The sequence below is a fragment of the Melospiza melodia genome, chromosome 6 (genome assembly GCF_035770615.1).
Source record: "Melospiza melodia melodia isolate bMelMel2 chromosome 6, bMelMel2.pri, whole genome shotgun sequence".
Lineage (NCBI taxonomy): Eukaryota > Metazoa > Chordata > Aves > Passeriformes > Passerellidae > Melospiza > Melospiza melodia.
Genome location: NC_086199.1, coordinates 58752207 through 58778001, shown reverse-complemented (window position 1 = coordinate 58778001; position 25795 = coordinate 58752207). Strand labels below are relative to the sequence as shown.

Below are 25795 nucleotides of genomic sequence, written 5' to 3'. Positions count from 1 at the left end.
CAAATAGAGGAACATTTTCCTCTGGCTAACCTGCCAACACATTTAATTTTCTACAGGCAGAGGGCCAAGCTCAGCAAGCACAGCTCCTGCTAAGCTTAATGGGAGCTGCACTTGCCTGTGCCAGGCACTGAAGGTTTTGCTGGGGGACTGCAAGGAACACACCACAGAAAATACAACTGCTGCCAGTATCTCTATTCAGAGGCTGCATTTGAATGGGCTACTCTTTTTTTCTCTCCCTGATTTTATTCAATTCTTCTAAAGCTGCTGGCACAATGAAACCCTTCCTACTCTTAGCATGTGTTCACTCATTTCTATGTGCAAGGAATCCAGACTGGCTTCTTGCAGGGATGAATTTTGTCCAAAGACCAGCTTACCACAACTAGGCTGTATAAATTGAACAGTCATTTGGTGCCTTATAGCCAGCAATGCTGGCCAGATTATTCAAAAGGCCTCCTACACACAAATCCTGAATTCCTAGGGAAGGTCTGCATTTCAATGGCTCCAGATCCTATTTTCTGCAAATCAATTCTTATTGCTGATTTTCCTAGCTACCTTCACCCTCTCGTGAATTATTATGTTTTAATTTCTAGCTCTACCCATTAAGAAAATTTTAATCAAGGTTCTCAGCGGCTCTAAGCTACACCAATTTTTACTAGGCAAAGATTTCTTCATTGTTATTTGCAGAAAATCCCCTCCCCTTAAAAGATTTTCAGATGCTATAGTAATACAAGTAATAGGAATAACAGTTCTAGACCTTAATGAGCAACCCTCCGGTCCTCCAGTCCCTGGTGGCTGCCTCTGCTCCATCTACACCTCTTCATACAATGTCTTCCTTGTTCACCCTCCTGCTCTCAGAATAAACATATCTGCTGACATTCCCTCTGGTGCAAAAGGAGGTGGCTTGGACTTAAAACCTTTAAACCTGTGATGAACCTCTGAAACATTCCACAGTTCATTTCCACTAAAATTCACCTGCCTGAAAGGCACTGAGTTGAAATAGACTTCAAGCCAGTCCTCTATCTAGTAGATAAGAGAAGTGAAAACACTTTGTGTGGCACTTGAAATCACACAGGAAGGCTAAATTATGAAAAAGAAATGTAAAAAAACCCACAATGACAAAATGCAAGGACGATGTGAACTTTGATCCACATTTTTACAAATTTACTTCACCAAAATAGAATTCTCTACACCAAATAGTGAATGTTTGTATTTTTCTAAATTCAAAATTCCCCCAGACAGCCAAATAGGAAAGTTCAGATCAACTGAGACATTCAAGGTACGTTGCCAGTAAAATTGTTACACATCAAAACTACACCAAGCAGTACTGAAAACTGAACAGTAAGTGTAGAAAATTTCTGCTTAGATTCTGAATAGTTGCTCAGAATAGGCTGCTTGGAGTAGCAAAAATGAGAAGACCCTGAAGAGGAGGAGGCAGGGGGAGCCAATGCTGCAGCTGAGCTCTTCAGGGAGAGACCTTCCCTTCCCCTGGGCCAGACTATAGTGGGAGCCACTGCCACCAGCAGGGACAGCACAGCCAAGTTGGCCTGATAACGTAGCCCTGCTGCTGCCAAGAAAATACAAGAGCAAGGATTGGAAGGAATGATCTGGCCCAGGATGAGTCACTGGACATCATCTCCTGTTGGATGGTGCAGGCAGGAATGCTGATGCTCACAGCTCGTGTCCCCATCCCCACTCACTGCTCATCCCTGCTGCCCCAACAGGGGCCCTGTCCGTGCTGTGCACAGCCCTCTCCAGCACAGGGACATGAACTGCTACAAAGCGCCTGAACATCCTTCACATTTAAGTGAGATGACAGCAAAATGCAGTGTACAAGTTCACTCCACCTTAGGCAGGTGTGCTGCATTTGCATCAATATCACAATTCACAGGCATTAAGGGTCAGGCACACACATCAGCTGGAAAACAGCACCAGGATAAGAGAACAGCCCAGCTCTGCCCACATAACATCAAGCTTTGCCTGGTTTTGTTTTGAGCTTTTTTCCCCCCTCTCAAAACCCATGACATGATTTTCTAGCTATAGTAACACTTAGATAAATAGAAACAGGCAACATTTCCACATGTGGTATTGAGTATGTCACCCTATAACAGCCCCTAATTTTCTACATGTTTAGATTTAAACAATTAAACAGTTGTTTAATTTAAACAATTAGATTTAAACAATTATATACAGAGTATTTTTAATATAACCAAACACAGGGTACAACAACTCCCTGAGGGTTTCCAGGTCTCAGGATCTGTTTAATGTAACTCCATAGAAGTACAAGTCCAGAAACTTTTTCTTACATTGTCACAGCAACCAAAGGTCACCTTCATTTCACAAGTCCTACAAATGCTCTCCAAAGAAAAGGAGTTAGAAATGGGAGAGGCAAGAGCATTCAAATGCATAAAGAATGCAAGAAAATAGATATAAAGGAAAAAGCTGCTCTGGGGAAGCACTTTCATTGAAAATTACCATGAAAATAAAGAAGATGCACCATGAAAAATGCCATTACATCTCATGTTCAGGACATCAGTCTGTGCTGGAGACAGTAAGTCCCTGGCATGGGACAATGTTTCAGCAATGATGAGAGCACATTTCAGACACAGCACAGTGTTATATTTTGCAACTCATGTTGGCTGCATTTTTCTTTTGTAAATCAACATAATTTGGCTCTTTTAACATTCTTCTTACTTTTCCCTCATTTAATGATTTTTCCAGAAGTGCTTAAAATCAGGGTGTTCTGAACACTCAATTATAAAACCTGGCATATAAAGACTCAAATTCCTATAAATAGATGAATATCCCATTTTCTGGAATTCTAATCAGCTTCCACTTTTTATTTCACCTCTATTAGATGGCAATCTCAACAACTACTGAATATTCATTGCTGCTTTTTTCCTTTAAAAAAAATCTATTGATTAACTGATTTTGTGGCTTACATAAAAGCAAAGGTCCCAGGCAAAAAAACAATACAGTCTCCAGAGTTTTGTGTCCCACACACCACTGTAGCCCTGACAGGGAGTGAGCAGCACCAGCTCAGGGCTGAAGGCAGCACTGGCAGCCCTGTCCCACGCTCAGCTGTCAAAGCATGCACTCACCTTTTCAGTGAAAACTCCGTGAAAATGTGAAATCAGGCAAGACTTGCTCTTTGTTCATACTAGAACTTACATAAAAATCAAAGGGACAAAAAGCTCTCACACAACACACACCTAAAATAACCTTACTTCAGCTGTGCCTTGGCAAAAAGCCTAGGCAGCAACAAGATCTTTCCCTTCAGCTAGCAAACAGACCCCATTTTCCTTTTTCCAGGGCCCACATCCGTGTAATCAATGATAGTTCTGGTATCAGCATTTATAGGTTTCATATGGTCACCGTTTATAAGCAAACCACTTCCTCAGTACAAACACAGTTAGTATATTTTCTCATTTTCATTTGGCAGAATAGTTGTGGACTGTGGGAGAGAGTTAGGAGAAACTGTAAGGGACAGAAATCAGATCTCAGAAAAAAATCAAAGTATGTTCCTTAAGACAAAATAGAGCAAATATGCAAAAATCACTACATAGAGTGTTTGAAGCTCACTTTTCTGCCTTCCTTTTCTCAGAGGAGCTATGGCAGACACTCAGGCCTTTCTGGTGGGACTTCATGTATAATTGCAAGCATTGTGTGTAGAGGGACTAAAGCAGTCACATCACTATCTTCACCACTACTAAATGCCATCTCTAGCACATCTACACCCCGATCTAGTGTGTCCTGGTGGCTAGCTAACAGAAGCAGCCAAGGAAACCAAAGTTTCAAGCTCAGGTTAGATACGTTATCTTCATTTTTCTTCTGTTAGAGAAAAAACAACAAAAAAAAAAAAAAAACAAACAAAAAAAAATGCTTAGAAGCAAACAAAAACTAAAGGAAATGCACTAAATTCACACAGGGAAGAGGCATAATTGTCATTTCAGTGCTCTCTTTGAAACAAGAGTTCCAGAATCCAACACACAAACTCTTCAGGCTCCAAGATAAAGACTGACATTAAATACCACAGCTTTAAAAGAAAATATAGGCACAGCCCTCAGCCTGCCCTGGGATTACTGCTGCAGACTCCCAGGAGCTGCCTTTTGCCTCTAACAGTTTACACATCAATGTGTTGAGCTGGTACTGATAAAGACACGAGTTCAGAAAATACAAGAGCACACATTTCAGTCTGTCACTGCTCTGGCAGGGACTGACACCAACCTTTCCATCTGCCTGCTCCATCACACAACAGCAAAAACGATTTTTTGTGACACATAATAAATACTGCTTTTTAAAGAAAACAATCAACCGCCCATCCTGAAGCACCTCACCTGGCCTGTAACAAACAGGAGCCAGAAAAATGAAATACCAAAAGGTCAGTCCACTGTTGGCACAATCCAACTCCCAACTCCCTTGCACTTGGGCTGAAAAGGCATGCTCAAACCCTACATGCAGTGCAAGCCTGGCAGTCCAGCTTCTTTATTTATATAAAGTTCATGCTTGAAAATTTCTCAGATCATGCTCTTTAAAAACAAATTCACCTAGTTTTAATTATTCATGCACTTGACTCTCAACAGGTTGGCTTTCCCAATTACAATGCCTGGGAAAGTGTGTAACCCAGCCAGCCCTCAAAGACTTCCACACAATATTTTCTGCTGGTTTGTTTCTGATTACAGCAAAAGATTCTTGCGTAGGTATTTTGCACCTGTTTGATCTGTTGGTGGTATTCCATCTATCTTTCAAAGATAGCTAATTATCAACAGGCCCCTCCATTCTAGTGAACAAGTCTTCAAATATTTTTTTCCTCCACATGCCAGTAGATCTCACAAAGCAGATACTGAAGAACAAAAAGACTCAAGAGATCACATTGCATTCAAAGGACCAGATTTTCAAATTAAGAAGCATCACAAAATAAAAAAAAACTCAAATATTTTCCAAATTTGACAAACACTCATTTTCTGGGTGAAATGAGGATTCCAGAATAAACAAAGCTCACATCTGACATAGGAACCAGGAAACTAATTTTTTTAAGTAAAACAATGTTCTAATATAGATTCATTATGAATATAAAGCCTACAGCAAATCAACAGCTTCTGTTTTACTGGAGGACAGCATGGATACAACAAGAGAGCAATCATGGAGCAGTGCCATGTTATACCAGCTGAAAATATGGCTCACTCCCCTTGCTACAGAGAATTGGAACCTAAAAATACTATGCTACAGCCCATTATTTTAATGCAAGTTTACAGCCATTCTACTTTCTCTGAAATTTGTACACTCTGCCCTGAAGTAGGCAATGAACTGGAACTCAGCATAGGGAAGGCAGAAAACTGCAGGGAAAATGCAGCATCTCTGGGTACCACTGCCTCACACAGAAAACTCAGTGTACTCAAGATGCACTTCCTTTCCCTTGTACACTGCTTTTATTTTGCAGCACTGGACCACTAAGGGAAAATGAAAAGCTGCTTTCCTGTAGGATCAGCACAGCCTCAAAGTATATAACCCAGAAGGATAGAATTTATGCTTGGCTAATATTAAGAATTTATCAATGCCAAGCCAGTTAAAAAAAACCATTTGCATTCACTATTAAATAAAGTATGTTAAAAATAATTTTAAAATCAAAATTATCTGAAGAGCTCTCAAAGCAGAAAAGCATTTAGCTGCTCTTACAAAACTTTTGCAACTGTATCCATAACCTTTAGGAACAATTTACTGTGAGCTGAGTGCTAAAAGAACTTTGATCACAGAAAATGTCTAATTAAAATTAGCTGATATTTCATTAGTAAAAAACTATTCATTACTATCAGAATTAAAATAATCTGATTTAAGGAATACAATGAACAGATATCCTTATCACTGTGAATGAAGGCAATGTTCATTTCCAAAGACTGGGATTTTTATTTGAGTATTCACTTTACCCTGTAATAGTTACAAGCAAATTTAAGTGCATGAAATTTAAAAAGTAACTTTATGAACCAAAAGGTGAATAAGAAAAAAATCCCTTCCTTTTAAACCATAAACTGTTCCTGCAAATTGTGTGACTAAAGAAATGCTCATATCAGGGCTTGAAGGTATTTTTCAAAACTATAAATTGGGAACAGCAAAGAAGGCAGTGCACTAATGTAATGTAGATGTAAAGTTCAATTTGTTTTACACAGCATAGCAGCACATCTTAGTACTTAGACATGACATTTACTTTTCTGCCTTTTAATCCATCCCAATAAACAAGCAGACATTTATCCCACAAGCCACTTCCTCAAGTTCTCTGTAGAACTGTTGAGTGCATTGGTGCCCACTGCAGGCCTGCAGAGCAGGAAATGCTTCAGCCCTGCATAGATACTTTGCACTCATCCTGCACTGAGTGCAAAAAACTTCTCCTGAGAGAAAAAGAACAACAAAAAACAAAACAAAAATAATATTTTTTTAAACCCTTATACCTATTACCCAAGACATTCCTACATCTTCCCTATGCTTCCCCTTCAGTAACCTGAACAAAGATAAACTAGCAAATCTAAGGTCAAAAAATTGCTCCAAAAGACATTTACCATTTCACAGTGATAAGGATATCAGTTCTTTGTTTTCCTTAAGGCATATTATTTTAATTCTGATAATAATTAATTTTTTTTACTAATAAAATATCAGTTAATTTTAATTAGACTCTTTCTGCTCAGCTCACAATAAATAGTTCCTAAAGGTTATGGATAAAGTTACAAAAGTTTTGTATTTAATAAACCCACCAGGAAGGGCATGGATGGTGCAGGTTTCTACCAATTTCACAGTTCCTGAGAATACTGGCCTACCTGCAAATTTAGATACCACCATGTATTCAAATAATAAAGCAAAGTCTTGACCAGCAGTTTACATAATGCTGAAAGTAGACTTAATTTTTATTCCACTAGAACAAGGAAGGAAAGCTGAGATCACATTTTATTACTAAAATGGAACATTTGGGATAGAAACGAAAGGGCAAATTCATCCCTTTGGAAAACTTTTTTAACCTCAAAATAATAGTCAGGTTCGTGACTGAGACAAGAAGTATCATATTTTGGGGGACAGCTTATTTGGTATGCTTCTGTAATTAAGAGTTTAAATCCATCCAGCTGGAGAAACACCAGTAATGGTGTCCATTTCCAAAAGATTTGCATTTAAAGACTTTTTTTCTACTAAGTAAAATTCTTTATGAAATCATGTTCTCTCTGTTTTCTTGCTTGGCCCAGTTTTCAGTCCTGGAAACTGCTGAAGTCCATCTAATCCAGGCAGATTTATTGTCTGGGCAGACAGAGAACCTACAGCTGCAGCACACCCCTTTTGCACTGAAAAACTGCTGCATTCTCCCTGATTTCAAGCCAAAAGAGACCCTCAATCAATGTGCAAAAATCTGTTTTAGAAGAACAACAGGAAACCTGCAAGCTACAATAGCACAAACTGGGTGAGTACAGTGCAGGTCCTGCTGCCTGAATCATGACAGCACTCCCAGCCTTGCTTCAGCTTTCTTTTCACCAGCCAAAAGAAACATATGCTGTTCTATGCTGAAGAGCCATTTAATTCAGCTAGTTTTGGCAAACAACACCTCTTGAAAAATGCATCGCATTCAGCATTTGCCACCCAGTCTCCCAATTCCTTCTTCGATAATACACAAAACCAGCATGAAGAAGCTTCACAAAAGAGAAAGGCATCACCACCAGGCAGGCACAAAGGTGTGTAATGCAATCATGAAACATAAGCAGAATCAAGCTCAACAGCAGTCATTTTGTAGAGGAACTAATCCATCATTTATGATGGTTTGCTGTTAAGTGTGAGTTCTCTGCAGCTCAGATAAGCTGAGCTCAGCTGAGCTGTTGCTAGATGTGCTTCATCTTTGCCGCCACACTAAGTGCAAATACAGCTCTCAAAATCACCTTTTTTTGGCAGGCCAGAAAACAAGTACTCCTCTGTGATGGTTTGGTTGACAAGGCTGCAATCCTTTCTATGGACAGCCTCAAAGTCCTACAAGAGGTGTATTTTTCATCAGTATTAGTTTTGTGCGGCTTATTGATTGATTTCCTTTTTTTCCAATCTCTTTAAATGGCATTGCATATCTAATAGGAATAAAATGTAGACTCTTAAATTTTATAAAACCTAATGAATTCTTTCAAGCTCTTAAAGAAGCAGAACTACCAATAGGGAAACAGTATAACTATGTCACAGAATTTAAGGAAAAGCTGCAAATCCAAAGAAATTCTTGCTATAACTTATGCTGCTTAATGGGCAAAGATATTTAAGGCTTCAGTCCTGCCAGGATCCCAATCCAGCAAACTACTTAAGGACTCTCATATGCAACAAAATGAAAAATCTCACCTTTGGAACATGACACCTGCTGAAATGATTTGCTACATTAGGGCCAGCCACCTCAGCACTTCTCAGACAAGCTGCTTGTGAATCTCCACTGAAAGCAGTTGTGTTGTCCTTTGGCACTTGCCTCCAACCCTGTCAAATACCCCATAGTTTGTACATGTGCCACCCCATGGTTTGTCCCAGCACAGCTGCTGTTTTACCATGTAGATGCTCAGAGTACCAATGGTTTCTGAGGCTTTGACACAACTCTTGAAGACATTCAAGGGAAATGTGCCACAGAAACTCCCAGTGCCAGCAGCGCTGAGTGGAACACACCCCTCAAGAAAGGGCTTAGATCCAGAACATTGTTTTAATGTCTCACAGGGGATGGCTGCATTGCCCACCTAACTGAAATTCTACATGGAATCTGCTGTCCCTGGTAGTTCATTTGGAAGTGATGCCCTTCCCATGACAGATGTGTTCGTGCTTAGAGCCCCAGTCCCATTCTGTCCCTGGTCCTTGTGCAGCCCAGTGAGTCACTCACACCCTGATTCTGCAAAATGCACATCCAGCCACGAAGATACAGAACTTGTGCTTAAAGCCAAATCTTTTCATTAAGGTTTGAGCATGTTCTTTGTCAAATAAAGCAAGTTTCTGCCTTGTAGAAATAATCACATTCCTCTTCACACTCCTTGCTTTGCACTATTCCTTTATCTTCCAATAACCTCAAGCAATCTAGCTCTTGCTTGCCAGATTTCATAGGGATACTGGACAAACTCAAAAACCTGTATTTTCTCGACTAGATGGGGACTCATCAAGTTCAAAAATTTAATAGCTGTGAAAAAAAAATTTCAGTCTATTTTATCCTCTACTGTGTGAACATAACTCTCAGTTAAAGACCATTAGGGTAAATTGAATGACTCTAAAATGTGAAAATTTGGCCAACCCATTTTTTTTAGACAAATTAAATACACACAGATTGTAACTGGCAATCTATTTCCAATGACAAAGTAAGAGACACAGCAATGGGCTGTGCAGACCTTCACAGATTTCATGCTAGAAACAAAATGCACAGCCACCAAGTCTTTAGACTTGTGTTTCAAGGAAGAAACAGTACCAAAAATACGTAGTGGTTGGCAAAGGATGGTCTTGCAAAAGAAAACATGGATTCATGTAGAAAAAATAGCACAAGTGGAGAGGATCTTGTGAACAATAAGTTGAACAAGGAACAACAAGCTCACAACTCAAGCTCAGATAAAAATTAGCTTATCACTTAGGGAGAAAAAAAAGAAACAAGAACAAGGATGAAAAATAAAGGCTTCTTTTGGTTATATACAAGTTTGTTTCACTCTTTACCAATATCCTAAAGCATCTGTGCACGTTCTGTCCTGTTCTGGTAAAAAGAGGTGATGCAAGAGCTGCATATCTGTAGGAAAAGGCAGTGCCCAAACACATGAACACTATGTCAGCACACTGTGGGGGTGACACAGCACGGTGGCTCACAAGCATCTGCAATTTAATCAGTCAGCTTCTGCTCCCCTGCCCATTTGTGCCAGTAATTTCTGTGTATTTTGAACATCGGAATTGAAAACTTATACTGTGATTTGAAAGCCAGGTTACTAAGAAAAAAATATGGTCGTATGTAAGATTCCATCCCTCTTTTTAAATAAAATAAAAAGAAAACAATTATTTATCAAGTGAACTTAACTTCTTGTCAGGACAAGCAAGTCATTCATCACCAAAGTTTTGTTGGACCAGGGAATATTCCTTTGATACTGCAGTGTTAAAAAAAAATCTACCTTGATCCAATGACACTACTGCCTATAATTTCTAGTGGCACTTAAAAGGCTGAACTTCCCAGATGCTGTTGCAGAAAAGTAAAAGTTACAGCTGCATTCAGTGAGACACAACAGGTTTTACACCAGTATTTTCAGCTTGTGAGCCAATTCTGAGCTCTCAATTGTGATGGATCCCTGTAACAGAGCTGACTTGCACTGAACTTTGGCTAATTGCTCAATGTTCAAACAACCTCACTGAAAACCCTTTCTGCATCACTTTTGCTACTTAAGAAGAATATTCTGGACAAACCATAAGCATCATAAGTTTTCTCACTGTTTCCTTATATTTTAGTGCATTTGTGTACTGGCTTTGATACATTTGCACAACATTTGAGGGTGATATTAAGAATTAGTGCTCACAGTCCAAGGAGAGACTGCACCCAACTGCAACTAAAATCAGGGTGACATCTGGCTGCAGGGTACAAGAATGGGCATAGTAACTTCTTGGGCTCATTAAAAGTAATTCCCCCTCTTTCTTAGCAGTCTAAACTGAGAATAAAAGGCAGAAAAGGGCTTTGTTCACTCCCCACACACTGTGTGCTTGTACAGAAAGGCAAAAATTGATTGTTTTAGTGACACGTGGAAGGTTACTGGCCTCCCTGGCACCACACTGTTGGCTCAAACAAGGAAGGTTACTGTAAAACTGACACCAGACACTCGTGCTAAGTTTATCAAGCAAAAAAAACCTTTCTGATGACTCTAAGAGAGCCTTTATCCATCCAAGATATTAATGGGACTACAGATATTTCATGGACTCATAGAACCATCAAGGTTGGACAGGACCTCCAACATCACGAAGTCCAACCCTTGATCAATCACCACATTGTCAAGTAAACCACAGCACTAAGTGCTGCATTAGAAATATGTTAAGAAACCACTGTGCATTTAACCACTTCTCATGTAAACATATCATTAATTGCACAAATTAAAAAAATGCAGAGCAAACTTCTCTTTTCATGTATCATCAGCTTCCATGGCAATGCTTAAATGGACAACATTCAAAATAAAAGTTGTAAATTGTATCCTGATTTTCTCCTATTACTACCCAACAGGTGCACAGAGTACCAGCACTACTCAGACCACCGCTGAGACAAAGCACAAAGTCAGCTTTTACAAGCCCTGCATGAGTGGCTGCTTTATGCTGTTTATTACAGCAGAAGCCACGTAAAACTCGGTGTGAGGTCTTTGGGAGAGAAGGGCTCAGGCAGTGATGCTGCAGCAGGAAGGGGCTGCAGCCTCCCCTGCCCCAGATGAGAGCAGAGCCGTGGAACAGAGCAGCACAAGCAGCCTGAGCACAAGACAGCCTGGCCTGAACCCCAAAGAGCTTTGAGGAGGAGACAAGACCGCCTGTAATAAATAGGCTGCCAAGCAATGATGTCAGCCAAGCTTTAGGATTGCATTTCCCTGGGTTTTTTTAATCTCCTCTTCACCAAATCAACTCTATATTGTTGAACAGTAAACACAGCTGATTCTGCCCTGTATGCAGAATGAAGCATTTACCAGCTGTCTCAAAGGCATGAAAGAGCAAAAAGTATTTGGCCGTCCTAGTACATCCAGCTATCAAAGCATTTGAACATGGTTACACTTCTAAGTTAACATTAAGAAAAAATAAACAGTGATCTTGTACTACATTTGTATAATAAACAATCTACATACTTGTAAAAAGTTACTGATTAAAAAATTGACTTGACAGATTAACTCCACAAGAATAGAAAGCGGTCATACTTAAAGGCTGTAACATAATTCTCCCCCACAGCTCCTGCCTAAGGAGAGATTGACATAACTTTTCAACAGCCCTAGTTAATACATTGGCAAAAGGCAGAAGAATTCATATGCCCCTTGTGAAAGGTTTTGTTAAAATTGCATCTATTTTTGCAGCAGATCTTATAAATCCAAATCCATCTGCAAATATCCCTCAGCTTCCAAAGCACTGAAGCCATCAGGAACCCAGCTCATCTGAGATCAATGATGAAATCCCTGCCTTCCCACATGCTCTGTGTCATATGCAGATTGCAAATTGCCTGATAAAATAAATAGCAAAGCCCTGACAAAAAGGCAAGGTAGGGATTTATTCTTCCTTTGCTTGCAGGTACCACATATTTGAGCTTCAACCCTAAAAATTCCAGGAAGCCAAAGGGCAAATCAGAGCAAACAAATCAAGCACAGCACAATTTTCCCAGGTTTGCCACAGCCAATTTGCTCTTTTAGCAGTTCCAGTAGGAAGTGGTCTCCTTGCACATTGGTTTTAAAATGTCTGAGACCATTGCCTACTCAGAAACACTTTTTGGTCCTCTTTGTGCCCTGGATCTTGTTCTCAAGTCTGCCTAAGACTAAATGAGACTTTGGCTATTCACCAGTTTATTTTTGCTGCAGTCTACCTCATAATTACTTTTCCTGTATATATCTTTAAATCACTTGAGAATTCATGGCCTCAAATCCTCCTAGGAAAAAGCATTAGAGTATGTGCTGTGAACTAACTCTTTTCATCAGACACACATGAAAACCTGGCTCCACAAGAAGACTTATCCCAGAAATCCCCAAAATTCACTTCCCTGCCCTGGCCACACCACAGTATGCGATGTGCCACAGCCACTTCCTCCTCCTGAGGGTGCACATAATTGTGGCATCTGAGATAATGCTGCAAGCATGGAGAAATGATGACTTTTGAAATGGAAAAATGATAGCTTGTACAGTAATTGCAGGCTATCATAAATGCCACAGTTACTTAACTGCAAGACAGAACAAAGGCTGGCCCCAGTTTGAAGCAGTTAAACTCCACAGCAATCAAAATAAAAATAAAAAGTCTTTTTCACAAATGTACTTTTTTTGTTTTTTACTGGAAATTGTAAAGAGTCTCAGCCTCAGTAAATCAGAGGTTGAGCGAGCCAAACTACAGGTCTCCCCTCCATGAAGACCCTTGGGCTTTCTGGGAAGGAAAGGAAGAAAAAAAAAATTAAAAAAAGAGGAACATCCACAAACTTGAAATATTCTTTCCAAAAATACCAGCCATAGGCAGGTCAAAGGGAGGCAGGCACTGCAGAGTCAGGCACTGCTCTGCAGAGACCTGGAGCCATGACAGAGCTTGTCTGGTATTTCAGATGTGATCTCATCTCCACCTATGGGCACTTGGGTTATGGAATCAAATCCCTAACAAGTAATGAATGTATTGATTTGGCACAGAAAGTTGCACTTCATTATTGCTCCAAAATCTAGAGTTATATTTACTTATATTTATTATATGGATATATTACAGAGTTATATTTACTTATATTTAGCATATGCAACAATACAACAATTGTGTTAGTACAGGCTGAAAACTCAAATTATACTTTTGCAACACTCTGATGGGTCAGTTGCCTCTTTCAAGCAGCTCCTTCTTTAGCAATATTATTCAATTTTTGCCTCTCCATCTCCTTTTCTTTAAACCAATTACCCCTGTACCCATTCCATCAATTTATTTTGCAGGTACCTAGGCTGTGAGAAGAGAGACAAGAAAAAAAAAAGATATTTTAAATTGAAAAAATCTTTATAAATCTTGAATTTTTTTAACAAAAAAAAAACTTGAGGCAGTGTGAAAATCTCTTATGTATTATCCTTTCATAGGAACTTTTCTCCCCAGGCTAGTTCACTGTTATTATTAATAAAAAGTTCTAACTCCTTACTCTTTTCCCCTTCTCCTTTCCTTTCTGACACACTGTATTCACTTTTGAAAGGAATTAGGAATTTTGAGCCCTTTCCATACCTGGTGTGTTAGCTGCTACAGAGGCCTCTCATTAGTAGACTACATAAATGGTACTTGAAGCCATAATGGTGCAAAACAATATTCTAAAGGAACTGTTTATTCATGTGATAAGAAGTATCTCACTTGTTTTCCATAGAGATATATCTGATTTATTTTTCTGTTTTGAAAGCCCATTAAACTGTAGTCTGCCTTGGACAAAATGGTGCAGAGATTCACAATATTATACAAAGTTTGTTTGGTTTATGTTAAGTTTTATTTACCATTATTTTGTGATGTAGTTTGTTCTGCTCAAGTTTTGAGAATGACAGGTAAAATTCTGCTGAAAATGGAAACATTTAATGAGACTTCCTATCTAGGTCCAAAAAAAATGCAAGATTCAAGAGAAAAACCAAAATTATCTCCAGCTATTAAGTGTAAGAGCTGTCGATTACTATCATAAAGGCAGAAACCATGAAGAGAAACTCAAGGTATAGGGAATCTGATTAAATCTCAGACTATTCTTCTGTCTGTCCTTGAGGCACGATTGCCAGCTTCTGCACAGAAATAACCCCAAATCTGCCACTAGGTGCTTGTGAAATAACCTCCCTCTGCGAAGATGCACACCTCATTTAGATAGTACTTTTATCCATGGAAACCACCAAGGAACCATGACAAAGAAAAGAATATTTTTGAGACCAGTGACATTATCTGGGTCACATTTTGCCACCAGGTCACTTTCCTGTGCATGTGGATTAGTGGGTTATGGAACAGAGCATGAGTCCATGAGCTCTGGCACTGCTCTGGAGCCCTGCACAGCAGGCAACTGGCATTCCCACCAAAAGTTATCATCCAAAAGAAACTTACAAATGGAAAAAAATAGTGCTCACTTATGTAGTTTATGAGGAGGATCATTTTTTGAAAGCAATTGATAGGATTCTGAAGTCCCACTGTTCATTTTGCCTCTAGAACAAGGCTTTTGCGTTTTCATTTTTTGTCTCCAAATAGCACCCTACAGACAACTGAATGAAGCTACTTCATCAAGAAATTCAATTCCTCTCTCATCTATTAGTGCAGCAACAGAACACAATCCTTAGTAGCCAGAGAGCAGCCTCCCACCTTTGACTTTAGTTTGGACAAGGACCAGTGCTACGATCAGAACATTTCTGTCAATCTTCTTCAAATCTCACCTTGATTAGCGCCATGCTCAAAGCAGCATTAAAATTAAGGTTTGACTTCCACTCATCACCATGATGGGAGTATAGAGGATCCAAAAGCATTAGAAATTTAAATTATGAAACTGAAAGAGATACACCTTTGTCCTCCCTATTTTTTGTATTTGCCCAATTGTTGTTTAAAAAAAAAAATGCAGCAATGGCACCATTCACCCCTGTGACCAATCTGTTTTGCCACTTTTGTACTTTATCAGCAACACCAACAGGTGAGCAAAGGACTTCATAGTAGGCCTGGTAATTCACAACATTTCCTCTCTCTGCTCTCCCATCTGCACAAAACCCTCTCTGTGACACTCAGACCAAGACAATGACGATTTTTCTCACATTGCCACCCTCCAAATCAACTACCACTTACTGTTACATGGTTCTGGACCTGTGAGCAGCACCCAGGCCTCTTTCAGCACTGAGCTTCCTGCAGCATGAGCTGGGTCCTGCAGGCTGTGGTGAAAATAACTGTACAAATCACAGCTTTTGCTGGAGATTACCAGATCCAACAGGAGATAATCTCTGCTGTGCACAGCTGCTCCAAAGGTCTCAGTGGGAAGTTGTACTCTTTTTTTTGGATCAACACACTGAGTGAGGGCTTGGGGACCATTTTAGCAACAAAAAAAGGAAAGTAGATCTGAGGGGCTTAAAAGAAGGAAGGGAGTGGAGAGGACTGATTTATACACTCAGAAGAAGAATACTAGCTCCAAATTATTTACTGAGGAATTTCCAGCATCTGCTGTTTGACTGAAACAGGTTCTCACAGGTGCTGGCTGTATTAATCCTAACACACTTGGGAACACATTTTCCACTCGCACAGTAATTATGAGCCAAGCTTCTCTTTTCATACTCCATTCCCCCTAAACATAAACCCAGCTAACATGAGCACCAATTTCTAGTTGAACAGGGAAAAAAATAATTAATTAACAAGTCACTCCACCTTCAAAAGCACAGAAAACCAACTGCTAAGTGGAAATCAATGCAAATATTCATGCCTAGTTAAGATAAGAGTCATTCATTACAAGCTCAGTTGCAGCTTGTAAATGCAGAGCCAGGTTTGCACATATAGTACATAACCACAATTTTCTCTCCAAATCCTGCCTTTCACAGGCAGCTAATTGCCTCTCCATTTGTAGAGAGGAAAAATATAGCAATGAAAGCTTAGAGAACACTTCTCCAGGAAGCATATTTAAGATTTATCCCAGCTTCAAACACATTACTAATTTCAAAATGACACTAGATTAAAAAAGCAGTGATTTAGGTTTCCTCACCAAATCACCCAATGCTGACTGCCCAGCCAGTTGAGGCTTGGGTTTGCTTCTTTTCTTCTGTTAACTCATTTCCCAAGAGCTCTACTCCTTTGCACAGGTGGTGCCTCTGCAGCAGGGCACTCAGGACCATCACACTCAGTGATTGCTATGGATTCCTACCTACAGCATTTTTTGAGGAATACAGTTAGGAAAGGGAAATGCAGTCCTAATGTTACTAAGCTAAGTTAATGTTTAACACATGGAACAGAGAAAGGGAGTTTTCCTGGCCAGGAAATCTCTCTCACAACTGGCTTGTAGAAAGGCTAATGTAAGTGATGGGAGTAAGGTGGCGTTTCAGCCAAAAAAATTGAGAATATTTTAAGTGAGACAATTTGAGGATGCTGATGTTTTAAATCTGCTCCTCCAAGGCGTTTTTTTAATGTCCAAGATTATACAGCCTTAAACCCACATCTAGATCTCACAAGATGCTAAGAACAATAGCTATATTTTTATTAATTCATGTATGCAGACTACAAATAGTAAAATGCCTACATCTGGGATAGGGCAAAGTTCTGCAATAGATAGGCTCACTGTATGAAAAATGTGCAATATCATATCAAAATGGTTTTCTTGTTCTAGGAAAGAAGCTGTCACTTAGGCAGGCTCTAAGTGATATAAAGTTCAGAAGGAAGTCTGAGTCCATAAATCACAATTTGATTTAATACCAGCAAGTGTTCAGTGGCCCAGTTTCAGTACTCTCAGAGCATACTGAATTGACTGTCTTCAGAGCCCTGTAGCTAACAAGGAAACATTTCACTATCCTAATTATCAACTGTTCCCACATCCACAGGGAGTGACATGGACCAAGTTTTATCAAAGATAAAAGGTCTAAACTATGCTTGGAGTTGTGTATTGCCTATTTTCCAACTATAACAGCAAGGAACTACACCAAGTCTAGGAATTACTTGACTTCCCTTACATGAGGAGATCTAACCATAAAAGAATCTATTTTGTTTTCCTAGGTTTACATCCAAGCAGCACATGCTGAAAGACCTCTGTTGCTTACACATTTTTCGAGGTTGATTATCAGTTGTTGGTTCCATACATAATTTTGTATAGTCAGACACTTACATACACACTTTTACTTAAAATAAAGTCAATCCTAGATCTCTTGAAAATGAAGCTACCCTATATATATATATAGAGAGAGAGAGAGACATTTTTGGCTCATTACCCAGCTCTGCTTCCCACCTGGGCAGTGGCTTGAAGAGACAATGATTCTGGGGGCTCCAGTTCCATTCATTTGAAAAGCTACAAACTTCAGCTGTTGTTGAGAAAGTCAATTATTCAAAGCTGTGTGCCTCAATGGCTACTGTTTAAGGTATTTTGGTACTTTGTTTAAGGTGCAGTATTGGCCAGCAGTTTTGGGGAGGTCTAGAGATTAGGTAGTCCCATTTTGTAGCTGTTTGAAGTAGACCAAGAGGGACAAAAAACAAATTAACTTCAATTAAATATCAGATTCACCACTCTCTGCAAGTCAAAGCCTGAGGAATACATCCAGCCAACACATCCAAGAAAAAGTCCAACACAAAACTTCAACAAACAAAGCCAGAACCCTCTCTTTACAGTTTGCTTAATGCAGAGCAGGGCCAAGCACAGGGTTCTAGACTGGAACTTTCTAAGGCATTTCCCCTCACCTGGGAAGACACAGAGAAGCCAGATGTATAATTGTCACACACACACAGTTTGAAAGCTCACTCAGGCTGAGGGATGGTATACTGGGTACATAACTAGATTTAAATATCCTGAAATCACTCTCAGATATCTATTTCAGTTACTGCAAACACTTAGTTTAGAGTATCAATTAGGGTGCTAGCAAAGAAAGATTTTGGCCCTAAGCCTCCAGCCTATGCAGATCATGAGACAAGGACAAATTTAAGTGCTCAGAGGAACAAGAGGCAAGCTGCCCTCCCCAGTTCTGCAGCCAGGAAGGAGGAAGGATCATCTCCAGGGTAAAGCTTGGGCAGCCTCCTGTAACATGCACTGAGCAGCTTGCTGTCCCTTAGCCTCTGCTGGCAAAGGAACAGTGGTGACAGCAGAGGTTTGAAGAGCCCCTGGGAGAGGAGAGCCAGTGGGATATTGCTGCACTGCTGTGGAGGTGCCTCCAAACAACACTGGGCAGAAGGCCCTGAGGGGCATGGCTGAGAGGCCTCGCCTTTCCTGAGAAGGGGGACTGGCTTCACAGAGCCCAGCTGCAGAGCCATGGGTAGCATTTCACCACCTTCATCTGACCCCACAGCCAGCCCTCCTCTCAGCTGCAAAATCCCCAGCACAGAGGCAAATCCCCACAGGCAGCCATACTTACACAACCTCCATGTCCACGGACAAACACCATGGCCTTCCTCTCGCACGCCGGAGCTGCCACTTTCTGTTCTTGTCTCAAGGTGCTCTCCAGGGGTTGTCAGCCAGCAACCTGCACTGATTTCACTTTTGTCAGACTCTGTGTAAAACCTGTGCTCCACAAGCTGCTGAATTCAGACACCAGCTACTGTGTGAAAGGCACACAAATACAGAGCTCCCCTTCACTTCCACTCTCAAATACTTCCTGTGATTAGTGGTGTAAATATAACCCACCTGTGCAAGCTGCTGCAGGGGCACAGGTGGTGCTTGTCAGCACCAAAAAGCAGCAGAAGGGGAACAATAAATAAACAGCTGTGACAGAGAAAAGCTGTCCTGCTCGCAATCAAATCAATGGCAAAATTCCCAACAAGAAGCAGTGTTGCGCCCTGCATCGGCAGCCAAGAGCTCAGTGTAACAATCTTACTTTTCCTGTGTCTTCCTGTGCAGCTTTCTAAAGGAAAGAAATTCCCAGTGTGTTCCTCACACGGTGTATCCCTTATATCCCTTATCCTCTGGCTGGAAACACAAGAAAACTCTTTGTGCCCGGAGCCCGTGCCGTAACTCTGATCGCGTTTCAGCACGGCTGATAAATAAAGAAAAGCCTCGCATGGTAGCCTTCGCTCAAGACACTTAAATCTGCAGCTTCAAATCCGCTTTGTGCACTTTCAGCAACATCAAAGTAAAACACTTTCCCCTAGAAAAAAAAAAAAAAATGAGGGTGGTAGAAAAAGCCTCTGGGTTCTCCTGGGCCATTTACCAAATGGAACACTTACTTTCTGTTTGGTGTAAAGTGACAGCTGGCTTATTAGAAGTGACACTGATCCTCCCGAGAGGATTTCAGGGAGCCAGTCACACAGGTGAAGGTCAGCACAGCAAAGGAATTAAATGAAGAGAGGAAGGAAGCCACTTCCTCCTAAGGACAGAAATTAGCTAGCAGAAAAGCTATTACTAAAGAGGCTGGAAATGCACTACTTGCAATAGGTTTTGTCCTCCAGAAATGCTTCCAAGACACTTTTGGGATGTAAGTTTGCAAGCCTTGTCACCAGCTTGGTGTGCTGGTGACAAGAAAGATTTTGCAGTCAGGGCCCCAGTGCAGTCTCCACCTGCAGTAAGGGCTCAGTGAGCACAGCTTGCACCCTGTCCCCCTCTGACTGACACAGCACCAAAGGCAAAACATATCCTCATTTATTAATCCTCATTTATGAATCATACCTCACTTCTGACACATGTGAAAAGGATAATTAACACAGCATGACATATTTTAAAGTGAATAAGGCAACAGCCACAGCCCCACTGCCTGAGTGAGTTTTAACTCCTGCAGCAGGCATGCGCAGCTGGCTGCAGAGCTGCATGAGTTCTCTGGCTCCCTCAGCACACCTTCAGCAGGCCAGAGGAATAAGGACTTTAGCCAAGGCATGATCAGCTTTTGCCAAGGTTTGTTCAGCACTCCTGCTCTTGCCTCTCTGGGTCTGACCCTGGCAATGACCTCCCTGCAGCACCGGGACCTTGGCAGCTGCTGCCCCACAGCAAATCCTGGAGAAGCGAGATTCCACCCTCATCCAGGGGAGACGCAGAGCTGGTGAGAGAGGGTGTAGCTGGTGCACAGCTATGGAAAGAAATGGGGTTTAAACCTTGGCCAGAGGCAGAATTCCTGCCTCAAGGTGCACTGTCTCCTTGTGTGCAAGCCCCAAATGGGAGAAGAGCCTGTGCTGCCCCGAAGGTCTGATTGTTATTCCTTTCCATGTTTGCTCTGCTGAGATTACAGCAGTGAAACATTTTCCCTAACCCTGCTCCATTGCACTGAGTAGGGCAGCATATCTGTGTGCCAGCTAACACACTCAGCCAAATCAAACATATGGGTGCTGCTCCCCAGGGACCTGCCCTGGACAGCCTGGAGTGGGAATGCAGGACAGCTCTCAGCACCTGAGCTCCAGCTCAAAGCCAGGCATGGCTTTTTTTGAGGATGCTTGAGCCAGGCCAATACCAAATTTCTTTGTTGTGAGCCATTCCCTGGCAGCCCCCACAGCCAGTGGGTTTGTTACTCTTTCCACAGTTTAAGGGAGCAGGAGAGCAGAGGAAAGCACAAAGTCCACTCTCAGTCAGCACAGCCTCCTCTGGAAAACTCTTACTCTGAATATTTCAGCTCACTTCCAGAACTGGTTTTAACTCCTTCCTAACCAAGAGCACAAAAAGCATCAGAACTCTCAGTGACCCACCACTAATTGTTGGGTTTCCCTAACAGTTCTACAAGTCTGTGAGTTTGGGGTTGCGGGGAGAGGCCACTAAATTAATCTGACAGGTAACAGCAACACCTCTGGTCTGAATGTCATCCCTCTCCAGTGATGCTTGTATGATACAAGTTCTCAGATTTTATTATTATTTCATGTAGATATGACTTAAAATTATGAGGGCTTTTCCTGGCCAGAGACAAATTAATGTGGCTCTACTGACTACACTGAGACTCTGCCAGGGTGCAGAGTCTGGGGGTGTGAGGGTATCACAACAGCATCATTTCTATAGAAGCAGCTTTTCCCAGGTCTCTCTTATCTCAAAAAAAAAAAAAAAACCAAAAAAAAAAACCAAAAAAAACCTCAGTAACTCTAAATTATTTCAATTTTGATAAATTGGAATTCTGATATCAAAAGTTTTCATGTGAAGCTCCATGTGATAAATATCAAGACCACCAAAAGAAGATTTTTGTCCCTTGAGCCAGCTGAGGATGAAGGTGCAAAAATAAGCATGTTTGAGAAGTAAATTTGATTCCACAGGTTTTTCCTGCATGACAGGAAAGCTGGGCAGGCTTATATTCATGAAATGCTCTAAATTTCTTAGATGACTTAGAGTGGCACTTAGCAGGTGTGTTATCCCAATTTGTCTCAACTTTCCCAGAAAAATATGAGTGAGAAATCCATCCTTCCAGTTCTCAATCCTCATGAGAGCAATTGGATTTCAAGGATACTCAGAAATATGCAAAGGCAGGATCTTAGAAGTTTGGCTCAGCCCTAAATTTTTGCAGAGTCCCAGTGATCCACTCCAGTTTCAATCAATAGCTTCAGTTCTGAGGCTCTGGATAATACCCTGAGATCGAGCACATCTCTGTGGGAGACCCCAAGGAATAGTTATAGGTAATCAAATACATTCCTTAGCTCTAAAAAATTTAAAAAATTCTATGAAATACCATTTGCACACTATATATATATATTATATACATATATATAATCTATATAGATATATATATCTATATATATATAGACCCCAAGGAATAGTTATAGGTAATCAAACACATTCCTTAGCTCTAAAAACTTAAAAAATTTCTATGAAATACCACTTGCACACTATATATATATATTATATATGCTCTATATTATCTGAATATATGTATATATTCAGATATTATAGAGCACACACTCAAAGAACATTGGAGGTACAAATGAACTAATAGCTAGCTCTAATCTCTTTTAAAGGTCACAAGCCTGCTAAAATGTTTTCAAGCATGAGCCTACCCAAAAGCTGTGGATTTCTTGTCTTCTGGGATCACAGCTCCAGGTGCTTTCCCTCCCTGCAGAGCTTCACCTGCACAAGTTCAGGCCTTCCTGGGGCTTTTTCTTTGGAATCTGGAGTCTGTGGAATGGATGTCTTCCACCAGACCATCTGGCACCTCCCACCCCATGCTGCAGATGGAGGGTTGGAGTCCAGGAGGCACAGGGGCCATAGCGGGGAAAGAACTGAGCTGCTGGACTTGTCACCAAGCACAATCCATTCACAAGCCCAATTAGAAAAGTTATGGCAAATCCCCGCTTGGGAGGGAGGCAGGCAGGCAGAAGCAAAGAAGAAATCTTGTTTAAGATATAAGAACCACGGTATCTAATCCCAGCTGAGGTCCTTCCCTCTGTGCTCAGCTGAAGTTTCTCCACTGGCTCCTCTGTGCAGCTCTCCCAAAGGAATCCATCTTTCATCCCATGACCTATGTAACCCAAAGAGACTCTTCCAGCAACCAGAAGGAGGGCACAGGTACACCCTCTGAATTTATTTGTGGGCAGCACTGCTGCCTCTGACACTCAGAGACCCCTACAAACAGCTGAGACAACCCCTACACCCCAAAACATTTCCACATGGATTGGTGCCATGTGTTTTATGGCCCATTAAGGGCAGGTAGCTGCCTGGGGAGATGACTGAAGAATGGAGAATGGAGTTAATTGGGCAGGCACACAGGAGGCAAAAGAGGTTTGGCAGGCAGTCACTCATGCCACTCTAGCTGATTATCCTGGTAGAAAACCTCACACTCTGTGACCACATTTGCTTTCCAGGCCCAGGAAAATATGTGCTTCCTCCTGTGCTCATTAAGTTAGCATGAGGACTGGTGCTCAGCCTGCAGGAAAAAAAAAAGAGCTTTCCATGGCTGTGCCATCCCATGTGTGCCTTTCCAGCAACCTGCTTCAACCCCGTTTGTTTCCCCTTTGATCACCAGAACTTTGTGCCAGAAATGACACATTAAATATTTGGCATTCAAGAAAATAAATAAAAAAGGTCAGTGGGTGAAAAACATGTCCACACACAGAATGGCAGTCCTAAGGAAGCCAGGAGAAATGTCAGTGCCCTTTGGAAAAAAATTACACAGGCCAAAGGATGGCTGCCAAAAAATACTAATTTCTTTTATTAGACAGTGCAGGTCTTAACCCCATTTTCCTTAATGCTTTAATACACATTTTACCTCGTATGACACTGATGAAAATTTAAAGCCACCTCAAAGAGTACAGGGGTGTATAAAAGAAGCAAAGGAAAACTTGGATTTCCTCTTTACCAAAGGGGAGGAAATAAACCTTTGTTTGTTACAGATAGTAAAATGCTAATAATGCATAATCTATTTTTCAGCCTTCCAAGTATTCTCCCTACATACAGCCATGTAGACCTATCAAACCCACAAAATATTTCATTTTTGTCTCTTTCTACACATGCAGCACAATTTCAACATCCAGCACACATGTGCATTGTTCTTGGTGAGATTTTTCAGGAAACAAATTAAAATCCAACTGTCCAAGGACTTTAATCCTGCAAAATGAAACTGCAAACATTTTTGAAGTAAATATTACATTTTTGTGTCAATCAGCTCCAGTGAGATCCATCATACACATTTACCCATAGGCATAGGTTTCTGGAATATCAAACCCTAGACAGGTGGGGGTTTTACACAATGTTACGAAAATTAAATTAGAATTGATGTTATTCTAGTATCCATCAGCCTTGACTTTAATGCTGCTTCATTGAAAGAGAGGAAGGAGAGAAAAGGCAGGGACCAGAAAGGTTTCCATGCAAATGGCCCTGTTTCAGGAGGAACCTGGCTACATCTGTCTTTTCACTGCCAACACATTTCCCCACCCTACCTGGACATAAACCACTTTAAACCAAAAACATAGATATACCATTACAGGCTCTTTTCAGTCTGTCTGTAGAATCTGCCACATGTGCAACTGAGAAAAAGCACCTAACCCTTTCCAAGAGGAAATATTTGCCTCGGTGTATGCCAGGTTTAGAAATACAGAAAAAAGTTCCTAAAGGCTGAGCTATGTTTGCTTTCCACAGGCATCAGATAAGACTGTTCACATGAAATGAAGGTATGGTTCAAAATAAAGTAGCAACACAGAAAGGAATGCTGAGATACAGAAACACAAGCCCTGAACAGCAACAGAAATCATTCAAAAAAGCTGCTATCACACACACATTCACCTCCTTTCTTACAATCAAAGTGTATGAGAGTTCCATTACTAAATTCACAGACAGAAATAGTTGCTCAACTGTTTAAACTTCACATTTAACACACTCACCGCCCTTGCAAAGTGCCAGGATGGGTTTAACCTCACAGACTCCTCAGAAGACTATGGACAGATATTATCACCTAACAGCCATTTGTCCTCATTTATTTCTGTATATACCAACAAATATCCTTTTTTTTTCTGCTTTTCCAGCTGAAGCAGCCAATTACCTGCTGTGCTTTGTAAGCTCCCATCCACATTCCCCAGGAAACGGATAACATGGAGTGCAGCACAGCGAGGAGAGCTCACTCAGATGCAAAATAATCCCCAACTTACCCCAGCAAAGTCTCTCCACTGCATTCACAGGCTGAGCTATGTGTTAACTGCATTTATTCACCACTGAAAGACTACACTTTACAGTTATAACCCTGGCAAATACTGAGCATTTCAATAATTCTGCTTTTTCCTTATCTGCACAAAGGGGTTTTATTTCTCTACCACAGCTGTACACAAAAGAATAGAGTGCCATTTCAACCCAAAACTCTCTGAAGTTCCTACTTACCAGCTTGTGATTATATATTCAGCAAGCCCCAAGAGCTGAAAAGATTTTGTTGCAGGAGACAAAAGTTATAAAAAAGCAGGCAGAGTCAACAAAAATGAAGGGAAACTAGCATAAATCCTCTCTTCATTCATCTACTTAAATGTTCCTGAAGACTAAAAAGGACCTTAAAGAAAGCGCTCTCAGCAAAGACTACATCCTCTTGTCAGTCAAACCCTGCATAGTTTCAGCCAGGCACCCGTCCAAAAAGACATGGAATTATTCTATTTTTGTCTCCCTGTGCAAGTGGAAACATTTTTACAGATTTGTGGTGAGGATTTCAATTTTTGTAGTGGTCAGCTAGTAGAGGAATGTAATTAAAGACCCTCATAAATGAAAGATAGTCCAAAAAGATTATCCAGAAACTGGATAAATCTGGAGATAAATAACAATTCCATTACAATACAGTCTGATATAAAAACACATTAAAAACTTTCAATAAAGTTATAAATCCAGATGTGATTTACTGGAAGAAAGTTGTAAAAAACTTTCCTTTTAAAAGAGAATTGTTGTCAGTAGTGGGACACCAACACAGTTTCAACAAATGTAGGCTGATATTTTTTAATTAAATATTTTTAGTAAAAAAAAATGAATTATATTATGCAGAGCACTAAAAGTTTGGTTTTTTTACCCATGTTATGCCTGGTATGTTACTGGTTTTACACAACACAGGTGTTTCCTTAGAAGTACTTCATATGTTGCCTG

The 25795-nt window shown here is 40.7% G+C and overlaps 1 protein-coding gene across 2 annotated transcripts in view; it reads right to left on the bottom strand.

Annotated features, from left to right (window-relative positions):
• The window catches only part of INSC (INSC spindle orientation adaptor protein), a 127356-nt gene extending 102118 nt beyond the window's left edge, over nucleotides 1-25238 (bottom strand). Inside the window, exon 1 of one of the 2 annotated variants that reach the window (XM_063159464.1) lies at nucleotides 25055-25238. The gene's annotated coding sequence lies outside the window, so the exon portion shown is untranslated. Of the gene's footprint in view, nucleotides 1-16363; nucleotides 16477-25054 lie in introns of those variants that run through there. The other variant, XM_063159465.1, reaches the window with a different exon arrangement.
• Nucleotides 25239-25795: the final 557 nt, after the last annotated feature.